General features: G+C 25.3%; 1 pseudogene across 1 annotated transcript; it reads left to right on the top strand.

Annotated features, from left to right (window-relative positions):
* Positions 1–27: 27 nt before the first annotated feature.
* Positions 28–10395, top strand: LOC107168475 (uncharacterized; annotated as a pseudogene). The gene is made up of 12 exons (XR_016189956.1): positions 28–400; positions 564–851; positions 3126–3325; positions 3413–3649; positions 4202–4284; positions 7222–7364; positions 7427–7501; positions 7558–7632; positions 7698–7766; positions 9050–9155; positions 9237–9467; positions 9641–10395. The product of XR_016189956.1 is annotated as an uncharacterized LOC107168475 (transcript).

The following is a 10395-nucleotide window of genomic DNA, read 5'->3' as shown; positions in this document are numbered from 1 at the left end:
TACTATCATGAATATAATCCACAACCTTAAACTAAGATAATATACTTATTTTGTATTAGTTCACGTCTTCACGATCTAACATAAATAAAATTTACCATCACGATTTAAGATAATATCTTAAATTGTGTTTACCATTATAGGTAATTTCAAATGTTGTCATATTGAAAATCGCGGTTAAATTATTATTATCGATGGTGGTAATAACTAATGAAGTGCTAATAGTTTTATCCAAAATATTTTGTTTTTTAATTTTGGAAATGTAGATTTACTCATTCATATGCATTTCATGAATAATTTCGTTCTGTGATTATCATGCACATTAATTGTACCAGTTGGTCGTGATTTTCCATTGTCGACAGTTTGGTCGTAATCTTAACTATTCCAATTCCATTATAATCGGGTAAGTTTTTTTGATTTCTGACTTCCATCATAATATTGGTTGAATGCTAATTATATAAAATATTGGTATGAAATCTTGATTGAAACCATTCAATAATTTATAGTGTCCAATTATTAATATAAATAAATTTTGTCTTTTTAATTTATTACAATGTTTATGTTAGGATATTGTGATTGTGATCATGATAAAGCATTGAAATTAACTAAGTTACCCACTGTAGACTGAGCAATATTTGGATTGGCTTTGATTTAGCCAAAAATATTTTAATACCATGAACACTGAATATGAATACTTAATAATCAACAGGCATTCATGGTTAAAACAATTACATAATTAAAATATATGTTTTGCTTGCTTATTAATATAACTAAGTACATTAAAATATAAACTTCTATTAAATGCATATGCAGTTGTAGATGACAAAATTGATGATATTCAGTTGATTAAATAGGTAAGTACTGTGCAGTGTGCAGTTATCATAAAATAACAACCATTCCTAATTTGATTTGTTCTAAAGATGAAAAAAAATACATATTGTAATAATTTATATGAAAACAAATAAAAATATTTTAAATAATACATTTTAAAGTAAAATATTTGCTCTTCAACATTGAGGTTAGCTTTTAGTAGGTCGCAAATATCATGACAACTATTGGAAGGGATAGTTTAATGTGTGCTAAAAAAAGTATGCTTATAAAAATAACCTGTGCACATTGTTCATGTATATTTTCAAAAAAAGAATATAATACAATAAGAAGTGAGTATGTGGATGTAGGGGTGGATTTCACTCTGATATACAGTAGTTTACAGTTTAGAGTTTAGTAGTTTAGAGTTACTGTAAACGAATAGTATGAAATTTGAATTCAATGATATAATATCATTTTATTGATAAACCATTCTGTGTTCAGACGGTTTGTCAGTCTAGGATGTTTAACAGTTTTGTACTATATTAATTATATTTATATTATTTCAAAAAATATGTAGGTACCTATACAATAAATTCCATATTAATCAAATCGGTACTTTCCTGTTATGCGAGACTACCTTATTTTTTGACGACATCACAATTCTGTTATCTAAGACTACCAAAATGGTAGTTTCCTGTTATACGAGACTATGGCTATTTTCGCAACTACCACCCAAGACTACCTCTGTTATTGCGACTATCACAATTAGCTGAATGATATCCATAGGCTGCGTTTTAGCGTCACAAATACATTATATAAATATAAAATAATGAGTTTTTTTTATTGAAAATTATTAATTTAATAATTCGATTTATTAATTTGTATGTGTGTCCATCATTCTTCACTATTTTATTTGTGGATTTATTATTTAATATTATATAATATCATTTTACCATTTTTGATCGTGTTAGGTGACAACATTAATATTATTTCTTTTTTTTTATTTATATTACATAATTTGAATATATGGCCATAATTTTTAATTATTTTATTTTTGTATTTACAATTTTTACATTTACGCCAAGTCTGACTAGTCTGGCTATAGCACCTCTGGTGTGCGCCGTGAAAAATATATTACAAATGATTTCGATATTTTCTTTTTCTTTATATATATATAAATACAATTCGAATGTGGCCATCTCCGCAATACCTAAAGATTAAAAAAAAAATTAATTAAGATCGCCCCCGCATGTAGGACATTCTCTTAATAAAAATAAAAATAAGATAGTCTTAGATAACAGGATTGTGATGTTTCGCAAAAAAACAGTGGTAGTCGCGATAACGGAGGTAGTCTTGGGTGGTTAGTCGCGATAATAGCCGTAGTCTGGTATAACAGGAAAGTACCATAAAATCTAATTCATTATGTACTTGATTCACACAATCATTCGTAGTATATAAAATATGATATTAAGTATAAAATATTAATATAAGTCATTAATAAAATCAACTATTACAATTAAAATTTAAATTATACTCTAGAATTTCAAGTATTCTCGAATAATATTTTTTAAATACAATATAACTAAAAATTTTATTCTTGGTTATTTACTGTGTAATTTTATCCAAATTAACACTTAAAATAACTATAAAAAAGCTGTGTTTGTATAGTTTTTGAATTTTTTTGTTGCAAAATTAATTGCTCAATTTGAACCTTGTTTTAAATTTTCTTTTCTTAGCTATAAAGGTTAAACGTTTTATAAATTTTTAACAACTAAAGAATTTGTAAATTTTCAATCAAACAAATTTTGTCAAAATCTTAACTTTAAATGGTTACAAAAAAAAAATGTCCCTATGTATTTTTAAAATTTCCCAACTGCTATTAAACCAACTTATGGGGAACCTTGTATTAAATTTCAAATTTTTGACCCAAGCATCATTTCGATAACTTATTGTACACAAACACACACAGCATTGTAAAATCCATTCATCGCTCCGCTCAGAATCTAAAATGAAAATATCAATTTCCTTTTGAAAAAAGTTCATTTACTTTTTCAGTACTGACTACAGTTTTAAAATTTACTGAGGTGTTATACCTTTCTTATCTAGTTCTATTTGTGATAAATAATTAAAAAAAAAAAATTAAATCACATAGGTTAGAAAATAATTAGTATGTTGAGCCTACTATATTATACATATCATTATGAAAAGTAAAACTTAAAAAAAATATAGTTATCAATTTAATGTGTAGTTAAGAATATTGGTGGATGTGCACTGTGCAGAACAGTATACTAAAAAAAGTTTTCATTTTCAATTCTCAGGCACCTAAAATTTAGTTACACCAAGTATTAGACTAAAGGTCTTTCCATGTCAAACTGTAGCAACATTTGTACATTTAAATTAATCTTGAGGATCAATTAAAGTCATTATTTTTCAAGATGAGTGGTGCTTACTGTATAGCATGTAAAAACATGTACAACACACATTTCATTTTTAATCGAATTCCAAAGGATGTTGAAAGGTATCTATTTCTTATAATTAATTAGTTAAGTCTATTTTAAGTCTTATGTTTTATTCAATGTTAAAATATTTATTAATTTAATTTTAGGTGCAAAAAAAGTGCTCAACTGTCAGTGTCCAAACTTATATATGGAATAAGAAGTATGTTATTGTATTTGCAGATTGTGCTCTATTCACTTAAATTCAACACAATACACGGGGAAACGCCTCATCAACAGGTTTAAGGTATCAATATCTAATTAGTCCAATTCAAGTAAAATTGATACCAGAAGCAATTTGGTTTTTGAACTTGAAGAAATCAAAAGATTTTCTAGTCAGATTAAAGGTGAACAATTTTATCTAATAAAAATCAAATTAGCATAATATATTGTGTATATAAATATTTAAAAATATCTAAATGTGAAAAATACTTGCTGATTAATCTGGAAAAAAATATTATGAAATTCACCTAAAATTTGGTTTAGCTATTTTACCCCGCCCCCCCCTCTTCCTACAAAAAAGGATTCAGACTTTGAAAATAAGTCAAATTCTATAAATTAGTTTTGAAATATTGGCTTAAGTTTGATAATGACGAAAATAAATAGGAGGAGGGCTGCTTGTAAGTCCAACAAGGGTTAAAACACCTTCTTATGGTGGAAATAAGAGTTTTTAAATTTTCAAATCTAAATTTCAAATATTTTCTATAGATAAGTGATTATTAGATTATATTAGGGAAGCAACTTCACACACTTCAAGTTCTCATTATTTTGAAATTATTATCAAAATCTCAACTATAAGATTAAAAATAAATTACATAACTTTCTCTTTCTGTATAATAAAACTTTTTTTCTTATTGTGTAATAACAATATAAGTTAAATTTTTCTTGTTCATTTATAGATTACAACACAAACATAATGAATAATCCAAAGAGATTTATGAAAATTGAAGAGAATAATAGACATAATAGTTTCATCACTGAGGTAAATTTGGAACTTGTTATAAATGTTGTTATCAACCAAACATAACACTATTATGGGATTTGTTCCTCGTTTCCGGCTATATATATATTTACACTGACTATATATATTTTACTATTATGACTAGAAAAACTAAAGTTCATTAAAATAAAACATATTTATCTTCATTTCTCGGCAAATCAAGTCTTTAACAATTAAAGTTTCCCTTAACTTATTTATTATAATAGCATATGATATAGGTAATAGTACAAACTACCCACCACTCATATTAATGTACTATTTTATTAGTACAGTAAAACCTCGATAAGACGGAATCGTACGGGGCCATGAAATTTTTTCTTGTTAACAGGGTTTCCGTCTTGACGGGGTTAAAAAAATTAAATTAAATTAAATTAAAGATTACGAATGACACAAACGTAACAATATAAGATTTTCTACTGAACCAAGCAACTCAGATAATAATGTTGTATAGTATATACTGTATACATATCGAGTTTATTAGTTTTTAATATCATCGTACGCGCTCGTATATTGATTATCTATGGGTATCGACAATACCAAAATAAATTTATTACATGAAAATCATGTTATATTTTCGTCTTAGTGAGGGTTTTCGTCAACTTGCATAACAAAAATGTGTCCGTTTCCGGCTTGGCGAGGTTTCCGTCTTAGCGGGATAAAATTATATTATGTAATTTGAAACAGGACCAAAAAAATTTTCCGTAATACTGGGGTTTCTGTCGTACCGAAGGTCCGTCTTATCGAGATTTTATTGTATTAATTATTTGGATCAAAACTTAATTTGTGTTAAAATTTATTAATTTTGAAAATGTAATGTACAAAATGTACATTATAAAGTACAACAAAACTCGGAAAACTCATCGGTGGTACTCAAAGAAAATATATTTTTATATAAGAATCGGGTAATTGGATGTCCCTTAGTTATACGGTAGGTTACAAGTGGGTTACTGTAATGGATAATATTAAATTTAAACGCAATGATATAATATCATTTTATAAGAAAAAAAATTCTTGAGGTTTGTCAATCTAATATATTTTATACTTTGTTAATTATATTGTTATTATTTCAAAAAAGAAATGTAGGGATCTTTAAAATAAATTTCAAATTAATCAAATTAAATTCATTAACCATTACATTTAGAGTATAAAGTATACTCTAGAAATTTCAAGTTCCCATTAATAATAATTGTAAATTAAAACAATATAATTAAAATTTGTACTCTTGGTTGAATTATCTACACATGTGGAACCCTGTTTTAAATTTTCAATATTTAGTTATAAAAGTTAAAAGTTTTATACATTTTTAACAACTGAATAATTTTGAAATTTTAAAATTAAAAACTTTTGTCAAAATATTAATATTAATATTAATAAAAATATTGTCTCAGTATTTTATTTTTTTCCAACTGCTATTATATAAACATATGGAGAACCTTGTATTCAATGATCAAGCTTTTTTACCCAATGAATTACATTTTATTGGTATTTATAGAATAAAGAACTAAACAAATTTAAAATTTAAAATGTTTAATAACTTTAAAAATGTTGAAATATTTTGAACATTTTATCATGTTTGAAAATTAATAAAATAAACATATGGGGTAAATTTCAAGTTTCTACAGTAATTCGTTTTTGAATAACTACAAAATAACACAAGGTATAAGAGAAATTGAATTATAAAATCATAGATTTAAAAAGATAATTTTTTATTAATTTCTATCTCAAAATAATGTATGCATTTTCTTAATTTTTCCGTATTTTGTCAAAATTCAAATTTTAAATGCTTATAAAAAAGTTGTATTTATGTATTTTTAACATGTTTTAACTTTTATTGTAACAGTATATTAGTAGCCATGTATTAAATTTTTAAGTTTGTTTACTCAACAAATAAAATTGTATTGTCATTTACAGAGAAAAAATTGACAATTGTATCAAGTATAGGAAATACCAATATAGACATTCAGTATAAATTTCATGTATCTACAATAAATTGTTTTAGATTTACACCAATATCCAAAATCGATTTCGCCGTAAAAATTCCACATTTTTATTTTGTTATTCCCTTCACTTTTGAAATCTACTAGGAATTTTAAATGTTAATCTCTCCAATGTACCAACTAGATTGCACCCACCGGAAAAGCTACTGAACTTGAAAATCAAAGCATTATTATGACAACTTATCATGTACACAAAAGCAAAAAAAAATAACATCATTATAAAATAAATACATTCATTGCTCTGCTCAGAATATAAAATGGAATGAATATTTATTTACATTAAATATTATTTATTTTGTTTGATATTAACAATAACTTTGTGTTTCATTTACTATGCATTAAATGATTTAAATGCTTATATTTTTATATTATACAAATAAATTAGCAATACATTTTAAATTTTTAATTATTTAGTCAAGTGGCACATGAAAATTTTCAAAAACTGTGTTGGTAGTATTTGTACATGAAAAGGTTAAGATCCATTGTCTTTGTGTATGTTCTATCCCGACAGTGTTGTAAATTATTGTTAATAAACATTGCGATTCTTGTCTCTTTGTGCCAATGATAAACTGCTTGTTATACTAGTCCATTATATCTTAGTAGTGCTTATAGTAGAGGTTCTATAACCTGTATAAATACCACAAAACATTTTATTTTCTATACTAAATACTTAGTATTTATATACTTAGTATAGATATACATCTCCTATAGTATTAATTAATACTCACTAGCCTCTTACAATTACTTGTTATAAAATAAAAATATTTGTAATAATTGTCATGCAACCATGTGTAACAAGCATTTAGTTTCATTCATAGATATACCTAATGCTCCTATGTTTGAATTAATATATTGTAAGTTTTACTTAATTTACATTTCTACACAGGTGTTTTTTAAATAAAAATTTGCTTTTCTGTTATAGCCTAATACTTTTTATAATAATCAACAACTATTATTTAAGCAGTTTTTTTTTTTTAACTGAAATGGAAAACATAAATTATGTTGATATTAAAGTGGAGAACAGTTGTATACATTTAATTGATCATGACTACTATGTTCAACCTGGTATGTATGAATGTATGAGTACATTATATTTTTAACTCTATTAAAAAGATTTTTGTTTTCAGTTATAGATACCGTTAATATTTATGGTAAAAGTAGGATTAATGGACATTTGTTTGAGCACAATTATTTTTCACAAAGTATATTTTAAATACAATTTTAATTTTTCATTATATAGTATTTATTTGTATATTAGTTTCAGATATAAATATTCATTGGGATAAGAAGAGGAATAATCAACATTTGTCAGAACACAACTATTTTTTACCAAGTAAATGACACATTATAAATGTTGAAACTTGAGCTAATTAATATCATTATTTTATATATTTCTAGTGATAAACTTCAAAATAAATAGGGATATTTTACATTTAGATGATACCAATAAAGAAAAAGAATTTGATGGTAATATAATTTTATATATTTTTTATAATATGACACACATTTTGCATGTGTTGTCTCTTTGTCTTACACTCGTTTGACATACCATATTTCTGTTCACTAGTTTCAATAAGGTGTTGTCAGTTTTTTTAAAATATTAGAGTGAATTGACCTATTATAAAACTTTTTGTTAAGAAAATTATCTACGTTCTCTTGTTCTGATTTTAACTTTTTTTAATTTTTAAGTGAGTTAAGAATGAGTTAGGAATTTTTAAATTTATTACAATCAAAATATTTCAGCATATAGTGCATACTATTCCAAGTTTCAGATTACAATTTAATCAAGGTTAGTTAATGATTTTCGGTTTTTATACAAATAGAATATAGTATGGGAATTATAGATAATTTTAATGAGATTTGTGGATAAGAAATTTAATGTTAGAATTAATAACTGTTATGGGTATATGGTTGTGAGTTTGCTTAAAATAACGGTTATTCGAGAGATTAATGGATTTAATTATGTTTTGAGTTAATTTAAAATGTTTGACATTGAATCTGTAGTACTGGATATTGGTTGGGCAGCTGTTATAGCGGCGTATGATGGGTGAATATGTTGCATGACTATGTGTGATGCCTTGTTGTATTTAATGTTTTACCTTTTTTGGTTTGTTTGTGGATTTTGTCTGTTTTTTGTGTATGATGCTATATGTGCACCAGAGCATAGTTCACATTTAGCTGAAAGGCTATTATCTTTAGTGCACATATCAGTTGAGAGATCTTTGCCGCATTTAACGCATCTGAGGCTCAGATTCTGAGCTGCTGACTACAGTAGTTTTGCGTATGACCGTAAGCTTGGCATATGTAGGATTGAGACAGGTTGTTGCGTTTTGTATGTGGTTTTTCAATCAATACTCCGGAGTAGAGTGATTTTTAAAATATTTTAAAATGCTCATAACTCACTTAAAAATGTAAATGTTAGTTAATGTTTTTACCTGAAAATTTTATAGTAGGTCTAATATCAATACTGACAGTACCCTATTTATAATAGCAAATGGAAATGTGGTATGTTGTATGTATTTAAGACGAAGAAAACATGGATTTAAATTTTTAAGTCTTGTTGCCAAAAACTAAAATAATAATGAAAATTAAGCTTGTGTAAATAATTCATAATATTCAAAATTGTATCATATTGTTTATAAATATAATTCTGAAAATCTAATTTTAATTCACCTATTAAGAAAATTTCTTTAATCATATTATGATTTTAACTGACTTAAATTTTGTTTTAATTGTTCAAACATACAAAGTACCTGTTACATATTCAATATTGCCTGGTGTCCGACTGAATTCACAAGTTTACATGGACAATTTACACCACAGATATTATAAACATTCAAGTCGGAACTATATAATGTAAGTATATCAATTTAAAATTATTTATATTAAATCTATATTTTATTTGTTAGATAATTTTTTTTATTATTATTAATTTAGATATTTAGTATGTGAAAATCAAAAGAATAAAACAGAGTTCTGCCCAGTAATGGCATCTATAAGTGTAGATTTGAATAACAATAGAATAAAAACAACTGGGAAACATAATCACCTTCCTCGGCAAGTGGATATTTCCATGGTCAATTTAAGAAGAGCAATTGGTCTACAAGCAACAAGATCTGAATCACTATCTATTCCAATCAAACAGTTATACAACCAAGAAAAAACCATGTAAATAATAAGAATAACTGGAAACATAAAACTTAGAAAAAATACTGCAGAACATTTATGGCTTAGAAATAAAATAATAAATAATGGTTCATAACTATTTTAACTGTTAATTATTAATAAATAATGGTTCATAACTATTTTAACTGTTAATTATTATTTTTTTATCGTTTTAGAAATCCAGAAGGTGCAAAAAATTATTCTTTATCACAGTCACAATTGTGTGTGAGAAGAATGCGTCAACGTCGTAAAGTGTCCCCAATTTTTTAAGACGCATCAGGTTCCTTGAATTAGATATTAAGCCTTTACTATCAACATTTACCTATAGATAAATATTAAATTAGATTTAAATTTGCTGTATAATAAACATACTTAATTAAACGACTTAGCTGAAAATATGCTTAAAACCTACCCCCTTTTTTTTTGCTTTTGTCAAAATCAATTGATTGTTCTCCTTTATTTTTGTATTTTAAAAATGACAATGTATAATTTAATGTAAATATATTTTTGTTGTATTTTTAATTTTTAACTTACCTATTTTTAAATGTATGTTATTAAGTTAGAAGATGTCAATGTCATTATTGATGCTCTTTTATTTTTTTAACACACTGTTACATACACTTTATGATATTCAAAAAAACTTAACATTATACATCACTATATAGCTTATATTACAGTTATAATATAACAAACATTCAAATTGACACTAATTTAATGTGGGACATTAATATTTTTAGGAGAACACTATGTAACTACTAATTTATGATATTTTAGTATTGTAATAGCGTCTATATACCGAGTGATCCATTTAAGTGGGTACACTAATTATGGTAATCAGTCAAAATATCCAAATGTATCCGTTTTTACGTAAATTAGTAAATTACACATTATAAAAACATAAATATAAAAATATAATATAATATATAAATTA

This window comes from Diuraphis noxia, unplaced genomic scaffold (assembly GCF_037042655.1).
Source record: "Diuraphis noxia isolate RWA-SAM2 unplaced genomic scaffold, SU_Dnox_SAM2 contig0001, whole genome shotgun sequence".
Classification (NCBI taxonomy): domain Eukaryota; kingdom Metazoa; phylum Arthropoda; class Insecta; order Hemiptera; family Aphididae; genus Diuraphis; species Diuraphis noxia.
Note: the sequence above shows the minus strand (reverse complement) of the source record. Positions and strands in the feature narration are given on the sequence as shown.